Source organism: Gymnoscopelus microlampas (genome assembly GCF_963454915.1).
Source record: "Gymnoscopelus microlampas genome assembly, chromosome: 12".
Taxonomy (NCBI): domain Eukaryota; kingdom Metazoa; phylum Chordata; class Actinopteri; order Myctophiformes; family Myctophidae; genus Gymnoscopelus; species Gymnoscopelus microlampas.
In genome coordinates this window covers 53,120,664-53,139,857 of record NC_139949.1, presented here as the reverse complement: position 1 = coordinate 53,139,857, position 19,194 = coordinate 53,120,664, and the positions used below count along the sequence as shown (strand labels likewise).

The following is a 19,194-nucleotide window of genomic DNA, read 5'->3' as shown; positions in this document are numbered from 1 at the left end:
ATGTTCATATGTGTATGGGCTTAGGTATTAAGAGATGTTACACTCCAAAGTTTCACTTTTTGTTCAGCTTTAGTAGTGAAGAACCCTTCTGATTATGAATAGTAATTAAAAAAAAAAAAAACACACATCTGTATTCATTGTAAATGTTAAATACATGCGACTAAATACATTACCAAACATATAGATTCACTTTTCAACCACATGGTAAAAAGAATAATAAGTAGAGACAAAGCAGAGCAGATATAGTTTAAAGTATTTATTAACACAATTGTATTATTGGTACCTTTACTGTAAGCAACACCATCAATATATTTGGTATAATGTCCTATCAATTATTGTTATTATAGTTGTTGTTATTATGATTATATATGTAATAATAGTATGGTTATATTTTATGATTCTATATATAGGTTAATTATAGTTATTATTGATAATTATACAATTATATAGTATGGTAACTATTACAATGCCTGTAAACAGTTTATTATTGACAGATATATTGTTGATGCTATAATGATTATTATTACTACTATTACTGTTATTATCCAAAATTATATCCTAACTTTTAAGTAAATTCAATATTTTCCAGGGTGAAGCAAAAAACCTGCCTCCTATTTCAGCCAATTTAGGAGTGCACGGGGAAAACAATTCTTGCACCGACCCATTTGTTAAAAAAGGGGATCAAGCAAGCTCCTGGTAAATATATTAATATATTATTAAACAACATGTAACATTCTGAAAAAATAGGTACAAATTGTAGGGCTGCAACTATATTGATTAAGTTAATTATCTCAAAGTGTATTTTGTAGATATCTAATTTTGTATTTATCAATGAATCAATGTGTAACATTTTCCATAATTATTTTGGGATTACATTTATTAGTTTAATTAGGAAATTAAGTCCTATTTTAATAAGTGTATATTGGCTGTTTGAATAAAATTACATTTTTTGTCAAAATGAATTAAAAAATAATTTAGTCCTAATAAGTGTTACAGTCTTACAGCCCTAAAAACAAATGGTGAGTTAAACATTTACAACATGCACATGTAAATATAAGGTAGTGGGTCATGAAAAGGCAGTATACAATCCAAAATAGTTTGTTATGCATTTGTTAGAATTGATTATTTCATGTGTGAGTTTGTTATTAAATTCAGGGATGGCCAATATTGTGTTATAGAAATTGGGTACTACCGGTTCACGAGCCACAACATAAATGGAATGCAATTATCTTAGAAATATGACAATTATTCACAAAGAACATTCCTGAAAAGTAGAAAAAGGTTAAAGGCAAAAAAACATGTCAGTGCTGGACGGCTTCTGAAAAACAGGGAAACAAGTGTTAGTGTTCTTTTCAAACAAATGCTTCACAATCAATAGTTATGAAAAAAGACAAAACAATGCTACAATATGAATAATACTGTGATTTATGCCTTGATTTCATGGATTTATTTTTGTTTTTGTGGCATTCCTAAGACAATAATTTGATGACCGTGTGTATTTCCGGTAGGAGACACAAATAATCTACTTTGTGTCTCCTACCGGATACATTAGCTGGTAGGAGACGGGAATCAAATTATTGGCTTAGGAATGCGACAAAAACAAAAAATAATCCATGGATTCAAGGCTTCATAGGGTGTGCAATTGATAGAAAATAAGTAATTTTTTGGGTGAACTCCTCCTTTAAACACTGGCCCTGGAATGACCCAAAGACACGTAGGCACATAGAAGTGAGCATGTTTGTATGCCAGGTACTTATTAAAGCATACTTTCAAATGGAAACGAATATACTAAATAATACATTGCATCCACGACGTGAAAACACAGCAACTATACCAGTTAACTACACCACTGTACCAGTATGCAAACACAGTCTTACTTAAGTAGGGGTGCGACTGCTATTATACTGCTTCTGGGTGAATACAGTAACTGCCTTTAAAACTAAATTGTGATTTTGAGAGACCAATTTCATCCAATCAGGAGAGAGAACTCATACAGGACACATCCTATACAATCAAGTTGTTGATTATGGTTGGATGAAATTGCCAACACACCCTTAATTTTCTGTTTAAAAAGGACCTGCAGAGACAGGCTGTTCCCTGTTACTAAACAAACACAAAGCAATGATGGCTATCAGCATATAGCTTTCTATAAACTGGACAATAGCAAAGAAACAGTGCCAAGATCCATCTTGAAAACTGTCATATTGTGCTGAAATATTGGCCACATATGGATAACCACACCTCTAATCACCCCCCTATTATCACCTTTCAGTCAGCTGACTCGTCCACGCCTTTATCTCCTCCAGGCTGGATTACTGCAATGCACTACTCATCGGGATCCCTAACAAGAGCCTCCAAAGGCTCCAATACATCCAAAACAGCGCTGATAGGGTCCTGATGAGAGTGCGAAAATATGACCATATCACACCCACCCTCCGCTCACTTCACTGGCTCCCCATCTCCTTCAGGACCGAATACAGGATTTCCCTTCTCACCCATCAGTGCATTTACGGCAACGCCCCCCCCCCCCCCCCACCTCAAAGAACTCCTCACCCCAAAACCTGCCACCCGAAGCCTCCGCTCCAACAACACCAACCTTCTTGTTGTCCCTGACACCAACCTCCGCACCATGGGCGACCGGGCCTTCTGCCACACAGCCCCATGTCTGTGGAATGCCCTCCCAGACCACCTGAGAGCGCCACAGTCCACTGATGCTTTTAAAAATTGACTAAAAACCTACCTTTTAAAAAAAGCATTTTTCTAATTTTTCATGGACTTTGTTTGTTTTTCGTATTGAGTTATCATTTCTAAAAGTTGGCCCTTTAGTTTAGCCTGGTTGGGTCTATTGTAATTGTTTTGTTGCCTATGCTGTTTTTATGCTCTGTTTTTAATCTGTAGCACTCTGACATCCGTGAGAATGTAAAGTGCGTTATAAAATAAAATGTATTATTATTATTATTATTATTAGCTGACAACTATAGAAAATGTAAGCAACATATACTTGTCACCTGAATACCAGTGGTTCTCAAACTATTGTAATGTCAAAGAGCTTCCATTTTTTAGCCTATGCATTAAACCACAGACTCCCACAACCTAGTATTTGACCCCAAGACAATGTCAATAAGCCAACATTAGATAGTTACACACCTTGCAGTAGGCCTGGGATGGTGTGTCTGTCACCTGGGTCCGCAGCAGGAGCTGTAAAAAAAAAAAGAAATACAATATTTTAGACACAAAGCTATGAAAGTACATGCATATCAATAGACAATAGCAGATCTACAAGCTGACAAGTGTCCAACAAGCTGACAAGTGAGCTTGTAAGCCTACAAGCTCACAACATGTTGCATTGTGAGCTTGTAGATCTGCCATTTTCAAATAGCCAAAGTTTAAATGGGGCTGAAGTGGTTAATGTACCCTATGTTTTTTTAAACAATAACCAAAATCTACAAAGTAACTAAAGTTTTCTAACAATTGTAGTGGATTACAAGTACAATATTTGCCTCTGAGCTGTAGTGGATAGAAGTACAAGTACAGTATTTTTCTATGCAAACTGATACAGTAAAAATCACTGTTTTTGCTGGCAGCAGTGGCACACTATTACACTGTTCATATGGCAGTCAAAGAGTTAAGCTACAGAGTATATATATTGGCAATGCCTCCTTAAAAACGGACAATGGACTGACCACAAGAAAATGTCCATATGCTAACATTAGATAGTTAGATCTAAAAGGTTTTGATTTGCACATGTGTCATGTTATGTTAAACAAACCTTGCAGTAGTGCAGTCTGGGACGGTCCCCTCAGTCCACAGCTGTGTTGGCCAAGATATCAGATCCGGTGTACAGCCACGCCACAGCTGAAAATGTCAAGCAAAAATACTGTATTTTAGACACAAATATATATTTGTCACAATATAAATATAGTGACAATAGCAGATCTACAAGCTCACAAGTTATCTACAAGCTGACAAGTGAGCTTGTCGGTCGGCTATTTAAAATAAGGCAACATGTGTGTGTGTGTGTGTGTGTGTGTGTGTGTGTGTGTGTGTGTGTGTGTGTGTGTGTGTGTGTGTGTGTGTGTGTGTGTGTGTGACTTCACCCTTAAATTCTAGCAACAATCAAAATCACACACCCGTCAGTGGCTGAACATTTCTGCTATTTTCTTGTCCCTCTGATGCTTCTTTTTGAAGTGATTTCACTCGCCATGCCAGAAACCCACTCCCATCTACTGGATTGTAATACTGTTCCTAAAACACAAGAAGAAAAGAGGGGGGGAAAGTGTCATTTGGTTTTAATGAGCATGTGTAAATGTGCGTTAGACTGGTGTTTTATGTACTTACATAGCCCAAATTTCCCTGGGGATCGGCCAGGTATGGGAATAAGGCAGTGATGCCCTGTGCATAGTCCTCTTCAACACGCCTTGAAGGACTCGTCCTACAGTACACACACACACACACACGTATGAGATCCAAACAAAAGTATTGCTGTGACGCTGCCTTCTGCAAAAAGGAGGATTTTGGCCTGCACCAAGTACAACCAAAATTGTGTATTGGGTGCATATTTTTTAGATGACAACATACCCATGTTCACTTGCCATGTGTGCAACCAATATCTTCACCATGTCGCGTCTTCTAGTATCCGTTAGGCTTTTTGTCCGAGCATACTCGGTAAGGATCCTCTCTCCGCCAGGTCTGTCCTTCAGAATTTTTTCAACCATCTAAGTGGAAGTAAAAAAAAGGAGGGGAAACACAGGGATAGACAGTAATATTTTAAAGCACTGGTCAGGGTTCCCACACATTTTTACCTGGTCATTTTCAAAACTTTTCCATAACTTTTTCACCCTATTTCCAGGCCTATATCAATCGTATGGTGGCAATAATGAGGCTCTTACTCCATCAATGCCCCAAGACAGACCTCGAGCAAAGGCGTCACATGACAGAACAGATCTACAAGCTAACAACGTTTGTTCTTAGCTTGTAGATGTATTATTTTTGTTATGTGATGTTCTGTATAATAGGCAGCTCTCACGCAGCACTGCATTTTACCATGTTACATATTTCATGAAATGTTAGACATGTTTTTTATGAACAAAATCAATAGCCAAAAACTATGTATATCCAAACATCTTCCAAAACATTTGATGAATTCCAAACATTTTCCAGGCCTGGCAGACAGTTTTTCTCATTTCAAAATATATCCAGGAAATTCATGACCGTGGGAATCCTGTTATTAACTGTAAAAGTACATAAAGAAATACATTCCCGGTTGTCAGGGGCAAACACTCTAAGAGAAGTTGTCAAACAACATTTACCTGTATGTGGAATGGTCATTGTGAAAAATATATCAGTGAAAGATTATATCAAAAAGTAGCTTTTTTTTTAATTGAAAAAATATTTTACAGGGTAGATTGGGGTTCCCAGAGATGAAGAATTGACCCCAGAGATGAATTGCATCAAATGGGGGTCTGTGGCCTAGTGCACATAAAAATTAGGGGGGGGGTCCTTGAAATTCAAAGGTTTGAGAATCACTGACCCGTACAGACAGTAGAATGGGTGTATGTGTACCTGTGGTCCAAACATGACAGCGGCGGGTGCTCCCATCACGTCCGTTGCAGAACTGTCTGATGTCGGAGCAGGAGGTGTCCAGGTCCTTCAGCAGGATGCAGAGGCTGGAGCTCTCCTGACCGGCGGTCAGGAAGGCCCGCAGGCGAGCCGACGCCACTGCCACACAGTCCAGGTCACTCTGGATGAACTGAGACACACCCATGGATTAAAGCAAAATACAATCTCACGACTGAAAAAGGTTTGTATGACCAAGTCGTAATGTGTGATTTGTGAAACAGTCGCAGGCGCATTGAGAGCATAGGTGCGCAACATGATGCCATAGAGGACATGCTGGCTTCTATGGAATACAAATGACTGAAATCAGTCGTGGCGAGAACTTGAATCCATGCACACCAGGCACTTATTCTCTCTCTCCATTCCCCTGTATCTCAGGGGCGCCCACCCTCTAGAGCCTGGTTCTGCCCAAGGTTTCTTCCCAATAACCACATGAACCCTATTCTGGGGCAAACATTTGATGACAATGTATTTCAGTGTAGAGCGAAAACAGGAGTGGATCTAGAATAGAGTTCTTGGGAATCCAGTCAACTAAGTATAGGGTTTAAGTGGTTAAAAGGAGGGTTTTTTCCTTGCCACTGTTGCCAAATGCTCTCTGGGGGGGAAACGTTGGGTCTCTGCTCTATATGTAAACTGTCTTGAGACAATTTGTTAAATTTGACTATAGTGCCAAATCACAACAGAATTTTAAAAAAATCACCAAATTACAAAATAAACTGCCTTAGTCTTATTTTGTTAGATCCGTTTGTCTTCACAGTTGCACCGTACGTAGCTTGCTTTCGGCTTTAACGGGCAAGGGTGTGACCGCATTAAAGGTGCAGCAGACAGCAGCAAACGGTAACCGCCTTCCATTCCGACATCTCGCCACTCCGACTAGTGGCTTCCGCGTGCGGTTAGGGTTAGGTATAGGGTTCGTTAACGTCGGAAAGGCGACATGTAACCCAGCAAACACCAACAAAAAATAAATAAAGACAAAATAAAATCACAAGGCGTTGAAATACCTTGATGTGGTCAGCCAGCTGCACGGTGCAGTCCTCTGTGAGCTCCGCCAGGTGGATGCTGTACAGATGCTGGAGGACACAACAGTAGTGAGTTACTTACAGACAAGTAACAAGCATGAATACGTTGAATGCGTATTAATGCAGACCGGACACATGCACAGTTTTTCCATGGAGAGAGACACACACACACACACACACACACACACACACACACACACACACACAAATGTGTGCATGTTTTAAATGCTAGATGGCAGCCTAGAGGTCCTGTATTGTTGTTACCTGGTAGTATTTGATGGCCTTGGTGAGTGGCTCCACTTGAATGGTCTCATCCAGCTGGTCTTTGTGCAGCAGGTCGATGAAGTAGTCCAGAGAGCGCTCGTGGACGCTCATTTCAGAGTACAGCGTGCCCATCCTCTTAAACACCTCCACACTGCAGCCACTCATAGCCCTGGATGAGAGGAGGACATGACAATGGAAGGACAGATAATGTTAGAAGTGGCGAGAGTGGAGAGACCGATAACGTTAAGGTTTTTGTGATACACAGGACGCTCAAAAGTAATGCATTAAGTGTGTTTTCAAACCAGTAGTGCGTTTGCTTTGTTCAGATTCAGGGACCAATATGATACATACAATGTTGCACTTTCCCTTGCAGCAAAAATAGCAGATTGTTGTGAGCTTGTAGAATTGCTAGTTTCACTATTCGTCATACGGTATGACGGTAAGTATGTAGGGCTTAAGTAGTTAACAGAGGACAAAACTTATAAACGAAATACGAGCGAGAAAGGTTGTCTCTCATTGGACTGAATTTGTATTGAAGATGTTCAATACATTGGGAATAAAGGTGTTCAGTTCTGGATAGCAACATGGAGCATTACCAGAATCTTTTAATTTATTTGGAATCTTGTTATAACGTTTTAGCATGGTGGGTATTCTCCAATGACAACATTCCCAATTTAGTCTCTCATGTGCGATAGTCACTCACTGTTCATATTTGTGCAGAGTGGCCTGCAGCAGGCCCAGGGAGTAGACCAGTCCTGAGGCGAAGCTGAGCTGCTCTCCACGGGATCCCCTCATCGCGGTTCCCTGCAGGGGGTCACCGTTCAGGTCAAACTTCTCCTGGGCCTGCTTGCTGATCAACTCCGCCTGCAGGGGAAATGACACACGGACATGTTGGGAACAGGTGGTAAGCAGAGCCTGAGCGATACATTGGTTGGCTGATATATGGCCATTGTTTTACTTATTTGTCGACGATCAGTATTGTAATTATGCAGCCGATGTGTCCCAATGTTTTACCACTTTCAACAGAGTATCCCTACTACCTATTTGGGCATGTCATTTTAAGTGAACATTAACAAACGTTTTCAAAACAATAACAAAAATAGTCGATCTACAAGCTCACGACACATTGTGAGCTTGTAGATAGGCTATTTCTGAAAATGTATGAACAGGGCTTATGTTGTTAAATACATTAAAATACTTTTTTTTTTACAAAAGATCGGTCAAACATTAGTGGTCTAGGACTCTCCAAAATCAGGATCGAACCCATGTGGCATTGGTCAGACATTTTTTTTCGGTGATAATCATAGCAGCTCACTTCTCATTCCTGTGTGTGTGTGTGTGTGTGTGTGTGTGTGTGTGTGTGTGTGTGTGTGTGTGTGTTTATGAATATACTTGAGGGCCACGTGTCCCCATACGTATAGTAGAAATTGACCTTGTGAAGGCCATTTTCCTGGACACCACAAGAGAATTTGTTAACAAAGACTTTTAGAGCCAAGGTTACAATTAGGAAAAGATTCAGGTTGGGGTCAGAATTAGGATTTAGAGTTAGGTTCAGGGTTACAAACGGCAAAAAAAACTCATGGGGGAAAAAATGCATTTAAAACGAAAATCCATCCTAAAATGTTGCGGTAAGTAAGTATAGTAGTACAACGTGTATGTGTGTAGTGATCTATGCACCTGCAGGCTGGCAGTGAGCTCTCTGTACTTGTTGATGGTCTGCTGGTAATCGGCCATGGTCTCCTGGGCAGCCTCAACTCTCTTGTGGGCCTCGTGGACCTTTCCCCCGCTCATGTCCAGCTGCTCTCTCAGCTCCATCTCAGTCTCCCTGCCGTTCTCCTGGAGCTCGTCGTTCATGTCATTAATGGCCTCCTGTTGGGAGGACAGAAGAGGGGACCGACCATCATGTGTGGTAGTATATACATTGTAAGGCGTAGAACAAAGCCAAATGCAGTGGTGGAAGGAGTACTCAAATCTTTTTACTTAAGTAAAATTATCAATACTACAATGCAGGAAAACTGTTACAAGCTAAAGTCTGGTATTCAAAATTTACTTGGGTAAAACTACAAAAGTAGTGGCATCAAAATGTACTTAAGGGATAGTTCACGCCCAAAATGACGTTTTCTATCGATTACTCACCGGCAGCGGTTCTGTATGGAGACACAAAGAATCTCCTTTGTGTCTCCATACGGAACCGCTGCCGGTCATCAAATTATTGGCTTAGGAATGCGACGGAAAGTTATTTTCGGGGTAAACTATTCCTTTAAAATACCAAAAGTAAAAGTATTCCTTATGCAGAATGTCCCATTTTAAGTTTTCAAAATGTATACCGGTACAAATCTTTTGTAAATAGCAGATCTACAAGCTCACAACGTGTCACTTCGTGCCACGCTGCAAGCTTGTACAACAATTTGGGGGTCCATGACATGAAAAGGTTTGAGAACCACTGAGAGGGCGTTTGTAAAATGGGCCTCAGGTCTTAATGGGCTATGAAACAAAACACTGATTGCATGCAAGTCGGGGTGAAGAACACAGGTGCACTGACCAGGTCAGTGACCGTCTCTCTGAGCTCCCGGACTTTCTCCTCCAGGTCCAGGTTCCTCTCCGTCAGGGTCTCCACCATCTCCACTGACCCCAGCGCAGCATCCACCTGTGACACACACACAATCATTACAAGAGGCACATGGTTTGAAAGTCAGGTACAATTATCCATATCCATTTAAATGTCACTTCACCCCATCCCATTCACTAATATCTGCAAATTTGACAGAATGACATTCATATCTGCAAAGGAAACCTGTTTAACCCAGATGGTTTGCCTCTTACAATTTTTCATCACTTTGTATTGTGTTTCTTTTGCTTCTTTGTATTGTGTTTCTTTTTGTTCTTTTAAACATTCTATTTTTTTTACAATATCAGCATCAGCAAATACAATATTTAACCACTTTCATTCAACGTCCCGTCCCAATTTTGGGCATGTAAGTGAGAATTTTAGGGCTTAAGTGGGGTTAAATAAAATTAAGTTCATGTGTATTGCATACTTAGCTGTTTGATTGTTCATTGTATAATTAAAGTGTGTAAAATGTATTATTAAAGTAGTTTAGATATGGTGAAATAGTAAACTAGAACATGTTACCCCTTAAAAATGGGAAAGGATCTGTGTCATTTTAGATTTTATCTGCCATTTTTTAACATTTTTGAAAGATCTTGGAAAAACTATTGGTTTAGAAGGCATTTGCAGCATCGGCCTCAGGTCTTAACGATAAAGAGCATTAGCAGTCATCTTTTTAAAGAAAAAGATGAAATCATCTTCATTTTAAGCATGTGGTTCATATCCTATACAGGGGAAGACAGTACCCCCTCTTCAAAATGATAGTGATTCGCTCTAACTGTCCGTACCTGTTCTTTCAGCTCATCGATAGTTGCCTCGGCTAGTGTCATGTCCTCTTGGAGTTTCTCCTTCTGGCTCCTCACAGTGTCCAGCTCCACGTTCTTCTTCTCCGTCTGCTTCTGCAGCTTCACGTGCTCCTGCTTCTCTGACGAGGACAGGTCACGCGTCCTGTGAACATAACAGGAGGGTTAACAACTTACAATTAGAGATGTAACCGATACCATTTTTTCCCTTACCGATCCCCATAACTTGCGCATCTCATTTAAACAAATCTAGGACAGTGGTTCTCAAAGTGGAGTTCAGGGACCATCTGGGTTCCTTGAGGGGGTTCCAAATAGACCCTTACAGGTCTGAGAGTATATAATTTGTGCACTCTCAGGTAAATAGTACAAGTAAGAGTATAAAACAGTCGTGCAACATCAATTGAAGAAATCAAAATATGAATGAAATATCATGTAATTTATGTGGTATCGGAATGGCATCCTCGCCAATACAGATACCAGCATTTTAGGCAGTATCGGCAGCTTTTCCGATACAAGTATCGGTACAACTCTGCTTACAATTTGACAGGGAGGCAATGCCATAACCAGACTATGTCTTGTTATTGTAAAAGTACAATGTGCGTGTGTCCGAGGCAGCAGAGGACACATACATATCATTTAAGTCAAGTGGTTTATCTTTAAACCACTTGCTTGTGTGGATAATGGTTATTATGACTATCATGCTGTTGTCAAGTCATTCCTGATTGGAAACCATTTCGGTCAACTGCTGTTGTTTTTTTAAGATGTACACATTTTGACTGACCTGACCAAGGCCTCCTTCAGCCTGCCGTTCTGCTCCTCCAACTGTTTGACATGGTAGCTGGAGGCCGTGCCGTCTGTACCTGGAGGGACAGCATGATGAGAGGAACCCGGTAGAGGTGGGAGAGAAAGATACACACAGGGAGATAGGGTTGATAGAGAGAGAGTGGCGTAGAGAGAGGAGTCAGAGAGAGAGAAAGAATGAGAGAGACAGCAAGGAACCATTGGACAGAGAGACAGGGGTGGATGGGAGAGAAAGATAGACAGATACAAACCATTAAGAAACACGTGTACATAGATGTTTGAGCAGTGATTATCAATCTTTATCATTTTGAGGACCCCCAGTTTGTTTTGCATGAGGTCGCGGACCCCCATTTCATACGATTCTCATCTCTGGGAGCCCAATCTACATGGCAAGGCATCAGTCTGAGTGTGTAAATGGAACCAAATGGACCACTACGGGTCCATTTGGTTCCCGCTATAGACTCTGAGTTAAAGACCCATTAAGGGTCGAATTTGGTTCCTAGCAATCAATTAACCTTCAAGTTCCTCAGTCTGGTCCTACAGGCCACTACATTTGGTGGCCAAGTATATTTAAGGAAATTGGAATGGAATTGCTTGCAGAGGGGCTCACTGAATCTAGCAATAATGTTGACATAACAAGTGTGATTAGCAAGAGAGGAATGTTTGTGGCAAGTGTAATGTAAAAAGCTCACATTAGATACCGAAGGATCCACACACCAACAAAGTTCTTCCTCAGACACTTTCTCTCTTTTACTTACATTGGGCGTATAGAAACAAAGATCATTTAAAAGTACAAAAATATACCTGTGTGACATTTTAGGTTAGCCAGGACTGTATGGATGAGGCTATAAGGCTCCATGTTGACAAGCAACAGAACTCTTCAGGATTTGAGTCTTGGGGTGAACAAATCTCCAACACACAAGGTCTGGTTTCTTTATAAAAAACTGATACGCCTCCTCGTCAACTTCAGTGTTCAAGTCATCATAGACTTTTAAGTCTGAGGTACTAGGAATTTCAAATTTCTTGGCAACTGAAGACAAAACAAGATTGCACAAGCTTATTGATAAATCTGTTGTGCAATTGATTTAATTTGTATTAATGTGTCATAAAAAAGGATTAAAATAGTCACAGAAAATTCAATCATATGAGGAAGATTGACAGCCCTACCGAAGACATTGAATCACTCTATCCTAAATAAAATGGATTGTGCCTTGTACTGTACACCCAGCATGTTGTTGCATATGACAGTGGTTCTCAATTTTTCATGTCAAGGACCCCCCAAATTGACAATTAGCCCACAGACCCCCATTTGAAAAGATATGCCAGGGACCCCCATAATAAGAAGACTTTTACGGCTCTAGCAGTGATTCTCAACCCTTAATATCAAGGACCCCCATTTAATTAGCCTGGGTGCCAGCCTGCTTCGCTACGTTCGGCGGATTTTTTTTTCTCTCTGCGCTTCTCAGTCTGGAATGCCCCCGATTGACTCGTCTTGCTGAACTACACAGGAAGTACACAGGAACTACATATGTTACGTTAGGCAACGTCGTTGCTGATTGGATGTTGTTCAAACGAATGACGAATCAAAACGATCACACCGTTTTTTTTGTCCCGCCCCGCACCACAGACCAATCAGAAGCCACGGTAGGTTTGGAACCTTGGCTGCTGTGTCCCGCCTCCTGGAGATAGGAGGCATTCCAGACTGAGAAGCGCAGAGAGAAAAAAAAATCCGCCGAACGTAGCGAAGCAGGCTGGCACCCAGGCTACCATTTAATGGCATGTCTATCTCTGGGACCCCAATTTATATTGTAAAATCAATGTTAAGACAGTGTAAAAATGGAACCAAATGGACCCCAATCATTTGTACACCATCAATGGCATAGAATGCATGGAACAATGTTTCACTCACCACACTCCAGAAATGATGTAAAAGACAGTGGTCCCTCAAAGCAGATGTATTTCTGCCGGTCAAGATGTTTCACACGTACAGCATGCATGCTTTGATGGAGAAAACATAATAATGTTACTAAGACGATATAGGGTACAACATGCAGTATGAGGAGTGTTACAATTAGAAACTATTACAAAAGCACTATCTACAGGCAGGCTATCTAGCAGTGGTGTAAAGTGACAAAGTACATTTACTTAAGTACTGTACTTAAGTACAATTTTGAGGTATTTGTACTTTACTTGAGTATTTCAAATATACTATTGTAATTACTTTTACTCCACTACATATCAGAGGCAAATATTGTACTTATACTCCACTACAATTATTTGAAAGCCATTTTAGCCCTACTTTATAAATATGCTACTTGAAAACAGCAGATCTACAAGCTCATGAGCTTGTAGATCTGCTATTTTTCAAACATTCTAGTACTTTAAGTATATTTTATGTTTGAAGTTTAAACACAGAAACACGAGGAGACAAAGAGATGTTGAGCTCTCTCAGATGCCTCACCTGTCTTTAGCGACTTCTTTCTCCTCCTTCTCCTTGTCCTCTTCCTTGCCCTTGTCTTTGTCCTGGTCAGTGATGATGTCCGACACCAGTCTGAGGGCACGTTCTGTGATGGACACAATCTTCTGGATAGCTTGGAGTTCATCCTCTGAGGGATAAATGGCTGCATGCTTGGTCATTACGTAGCGATCGTCTGAAGAGTCGGGGCGACGAGGCGGCTAAAAGAGAAATGGTGAAAGAAAACTATTCATTCACAGGACAAGAAAGGAATCGCAATGAGGTTTCAATTTAGTTCATGTAAGAGTATTCCAAAGAGTTACTATTCTCAGTAGGCAATTCTGTAACCAATTACTTTTTAATGACTAAGACATAGTTCTGAAACGAGTTACTTGATTAACAGAACGCAAAACTGCATTCAAATAGTAAAAAATCACACCCAGTGTGAAGTGGGCGGTGTGTGGTCATCACAACATGACTCACTTGTTAAAAAGGATAAATGACTTTTTTTAAAGTCCATGCTGCTATTCATAGGGCTGCACATGTGTCATGTGTTTCGCTAGCCAATCACAGTCCTGAATTTGCAAAGTCAGCCAATCACATTACAGTTAGTGGTGATGACACTAGCTGTAATGTGATTGGCTGACTTTGCAAAAGTATCGATTTGCATTAACAATGGAAGGGTTAGGGGTATACAATGCGTTGTAGACTATTGGCCAATCACGGTGCAGGATTGGTCAGTGTCCAAAACTCACTTATAGGGGGCGGCTACACCGCCCCAAAAATCACACCCAGTGTGAAGTGGGCGGTGTGTGGTCATCACAACATGACTCACTTAAAAAAAAAGGATAAATGACTTTTTTTTAAGTCCATACTGCTATTCATAGGGCTGCACATGTGTCATGTGTTTTGCTAGCCAATCACAGTCCTGAATTTGCAAAGTCAGCCAATCACATTACAGTTAGTGGTGATGACACTAGCTGTAATGTGATTGGCTGACTTTGCAAAAGTATCGATTTGCATTAACAATGGAAGGGTTAGGGGTGTAGACTGTGTTGTAGACTATTGGCCAATCACAGTGCAGGATTGGTCAGTGTCCAAAACTCACTTATAGGGGGCGGTTACACCGCCCCAAAAATGTGAAGTGGGCGGTGTGGTCATCGCAGTGATGGAAGCTCACTTAAAAAGTTTAAGTTTTTTTTTAAAGTGCATAGTCCTATTTATAGGTTATTAATTTCATCATGTGTCTCGCTAGCCAATCACAGTGCTGAATAGAGTCAGCGGGGGTGTCCAGGGGCCACCCATTGTGGGTGGAAGGGGTGTACAATGGGTGGCCAATCACAGTCCAGGAGTGAACTATTGGCCATTAGACTGCATGGTTAAACTAAGTTATACACTTGTTATTCTACAAGCCACAGAACTTCAAGAAATGTCAGGTTTGGAAACGCACGCCTGGTCGCCGTCCATCACTACACAAGTTGGCAGAGACTTATCCAGACATTGGCATGTAGCCTTTCAGTGCAAAGCACGCTCTGTGAAACCAGCTTCACTCTTTATTAGTGATGAGTGTTTGAACCACTTTCAACCTGGTGTCCCTATTTTGGGCACGTCATTATAGGTGCAAATTGTCAAAAATAAAATGTTTTATCATTTTTAAAGTGAAAATGGAAGTCGTTTTCTTTATTCATTGTGTGATAAGTACATAGGGGTTCAATGACTTAAACCCTATATACTTAGATGGGTGTGCAAGGGGTCTGTAATTGGCCCCGTCCTTTTCCAACACTCATCAATCTCTGCCGATCTACAAGCTCACACAATGCCTCGTGACGTGTAGTGAGACGATTTTTGTTTTCACTGAATGTTTGCCTATTACGACGAGCCCCGAATAGGGACGCTAGGATTCATATGGTTGAACTGGTTAAATGCAGAGCTATACTAATCAAACAGGAATACAGCAAAAACACAGTACAGAGCATAATGGCAACTAGGTGAAGAATGAAGTCATTGTCAAATACCGCCAGGAGACGTCAAAATTCAAAGGGGACCTACTGACCGACAGAGTTGATCTTGGGGGGCGGAGGCCTTCTTGACGGGGGCAGTGGAGTTGGCAGACGACAGACTGTTGCCGAGCGCGTTCTTGCCGAGCGCCCCCCCGCCACCGCTCACTATGTTGACCGGCTTCAGGTAGGAGGAGTTGTGGGTGGAGGGAGGCAGAAGCATTGGAGGAGGAGGTGCCCATGGACAGGGACGAAGAGGTGGTGCTGGAGCTGCCCAGGCCAGAGGAGGGGGTCTTACTGGGGGCGGCCGTGGTGGAGGAGGAGGAGGTCTGGGTGACCACGCTGGGCTCCGTGGAAGGGATGGGTTTCCCCAGCTTGGTGTGAAGCTTCACCACCTGGGGAACGGAGCAGAGCAACACGTTTGAGGGTTTGTTGTAAAAAGCAGCTGTCCAAACCCTTTTCTAAATCAGTGGTTCTCAAACTTTTTTGTGTCAAGGACCCCCAAATTGACAAATATTAGCCCGCGGACACCCATTTCAAAAGATATACCAGGGACCCCCATAAGAGAAGATTTTTTACGGCTCTAGCAGTGATTCTCAACCATTTTAATTTCAAGGACCCCCAGTTTGACATGCATTAGGGCTACGGACCCCATTTAATGGCATTTCTATCACTTGGACCGCAATTCATATTGTAAAATCTATGTCAATTTAACTCTGAGAGTGTACAAATGGAACCAAATGGACCCGTTAGGGTCCATTTGGTTCCATTTGATTGATTGATTCCAGATGATTCCAGATTGATTGAATTCTTTATCAGCAGTTTGCAAAAAGTACAGAGGCACAGTAAGGCCTAAACAATAATGCTAAAAGGATAACACAAAAATCCCTGAGGGCTTGTTTCCATTGTGGTCCTGCGTATTCAATTCCTAAAGGCCGAGTTCTGTAGGTGGACACATGTTTTTTTTTCTAAAATGAAATTATAGCTATTCAATAAAGGCTTTACCTTCAAGAAGGATTGCCCCTTTTCTTTTCAATTGAAATTTAAAAAAATAAATTGTACATCATGCTGAATATCAGTATTGTGGTAAGATCTAAAAACACTGCAGCATGATTTAATACCACAACACAGTCACAGACAAACGTTGGTAATCATTCCAGCGTGCGTCAGTACGGCCAATGCTCTCATATCATAAATCTCATAGTTGGGAACACACATGTTGACATCTTTGCTTTAATTGCCAAAACACGTCAAAGCTAAAGTTCCCCTTATGACTTATGAAGCTGTAAAAGGATTGGCTTATGTCTTTATTAAACCAGATATGCAAATATGTTCTGTTTTTTTTTGTCCTTCCAAACACCTGAATCAAGCATAGAACTTGCGTACTGGTCATATATGCATACATCTGTGCCAAATATACACAGTATAGAGACAAGTACACAACGTCCAGTAAGCCTGCCTGTGTGTGGGCGTGTGTATATTGAATGAGGGTTAATATCTTTTGTGACCGTTTACAATCCATTATGTTCCTAAATAATGTGTTTATCGGTGTCAGCCAGGGGTCTATAATGGGCCCCCTCCTTTTTTACAAATATCTACAATCTCACAGTGCGACACGTTGAAAGATTGTAGATTAATGTAGTCACACAACTATCCTTCTCCGTTCTCTGCACTGGCTCCCCGTAGCGGCTCGCATTCAGTTTAAAACCCTGGTGCTAGCCTATAGGGCAGTGAAAGGAACAGCTCCTTCTTACCTCCGGGTTTTGGTCAATGCCCACACCCCTGCCCGACCACTCCGGTCTGCCACCTCGGGGCGACTGACTCCCTCCCCACTCAACGGTCCTTCTGGTCGATCGACACGGTCACGACTTCTTTCTGTTCTGGCCCCACAGTGGTGGAATGAACTTCCCACTGATGTCAGGACAGCAGAGTCACTGCCCATCTTTCGCCGCAGGCTGAAAACCCACCTCTTCAGGAAACACTACCCTTCCTCTTTGCCTGGCCTACTTGTTGTTAACTAGTTGTAGGAACTATTGTTGTATTGTTGTATTGGATCTATTAGCTCGTGCTCATCTGATTTGGCTATTTTATCTCATGTGTTTATGAAAGTAGATAGCTGATATATTGCACTTTTACCTTAGCGCTAGGTATACTCTTGGTTGCTTGTTTTTACAGGAAATGCACTTAAGACCTCTGGTGATTAGTAGTTTCGTTCCCTACCTATGTTGAATGCACTTATTGTAAGTCGCTTTGGATAAAAGCGTCTGCTAAATGACTGTAATGTAATGTAATGTAATGTAATTTTAACCACATTAATCCTGGCTTAGCCAGTTTGGGCATGCCATTATAGGCAAAGGTTTAAAGACTTAAAAAATATGTTTATCAAAGTTCTCAAATTTTGAAAAATAGTCAATGTATAAAACTATCCCAAAGTACAAATTAGTGCTTACGTGGTTAATCCATATGTAAAATGGTGTCGCTGGTCAAAAAGAACTGATCTATGCGAGCAAGTGACACATGATGGTAATACATGGTAGCATAAAATAAAAATTACCTTCCGATGCTTGGCCCCACGGATATGAGCGGCGTAAGCGTCGGCTCAAGTGCAGGAGACGTCACACAGCTCACAGCGGAGCTGGTTCTGGACGCCGCGGAGCTGCTGGTTCCTCCACTGCTGCTGCTGCTACTGCTGCTCTGAGACACCTTGAGAGCCGCTTCCTTCTTCTTGTGCTTCTGGCCCTCCAGGTGCTCCTTGTATGTCTGGTTGGAGAGGAAGGGGGGTTACTATTCCTTCATTTGAGACACCATTTGCTTCAAATGTAGTACGTATAATGCAAGCCAAGCATGGCGTTTCAGCATAAAATCTAATCATGTATTAAGTCGGACAAACCTGCAAAGTTTGTTAAACTAATTTGATCAGTGTAAATGTAGAATTCATATACAGCTTTTCAAGGTACTCAAACAAGCTTGTAGGTTTGTTTTTGGTCTATAACAACATGCCCAAAATAGGGAGGCGAGGTTCAAAGTGATCCCCACCAGTCTTTAGGCTTCAAAGACCAAGGACTACAGAGACAAGTGTGAGTGTGCTCACCTGCGGGCCTGCACAGCTGATCTTACACCCGTCACAGTAGTTGATCTGAGGGGGTTTGGGCGGCTGCTTAGGCCTGAGCTGCTTGCTCTGGAAGGGCGGCTTCTTGGTGAAGGTGCTGGCCGTCCACGCTGCTGTAGCGGCTACCACGGCCACCGCCTGCTTCTGTTGCTGCTGCTGTTGCTGCTGGTAATATGTGGAGGCAGCAGAGTACACGGCAGCCTAGTAGCCCGAGTAAGACGTACCTATGGAGCAGGAATAGGGGCAGTGATGAAGAAATGCATTTCAATAAAATATATTTTTTAAAGATATCAATAGGCTCTATTCACAGCAGCCATATTATGAAGACATTCACAGGTGTTACCAATGATACTAATGAAAGCTCTGTTCCATTCTGGTCAAACAGAGTCAGGGTGCTGATATTGTGCATGTTGGCTCACTGGAAACACTCTGTTACACCAGTGGGTCTACAGTTGGGGTCCAGGGACCCTCATGGGCTTCCAAATGGCCCCTTGCAGGTGTGTAACTCTGAGAGTGTACAAA

At 41.6% G+C, this 19,194-nt stretch overlaps 1 long non-coding RNA gene across 1 annotated transcript; it reads right to left on the bottom strand.

Annotated features, from left to right (window-relative positions):
• Positions 1-3,105: 3,105 nt before the first annotated feature.
• On the bottom strand, positions 3,106-4,409 carry LOC311056989. The gene is made up of 4 exons (XR_014601937.1): positions 4,339-4,409; positions 4,131-4,245; positions 3,770-3,855; positions 3,106-3,198 (listed from the first exon to the last, which is right to left on the bottom strand). It is a non-coding gene; the product is annotated as an uncharacterized lncRNA (long non-coding RNA).
• Between the last annotated feature and the right edge of the window lie 14,785 nt (positions 4,410-19,194).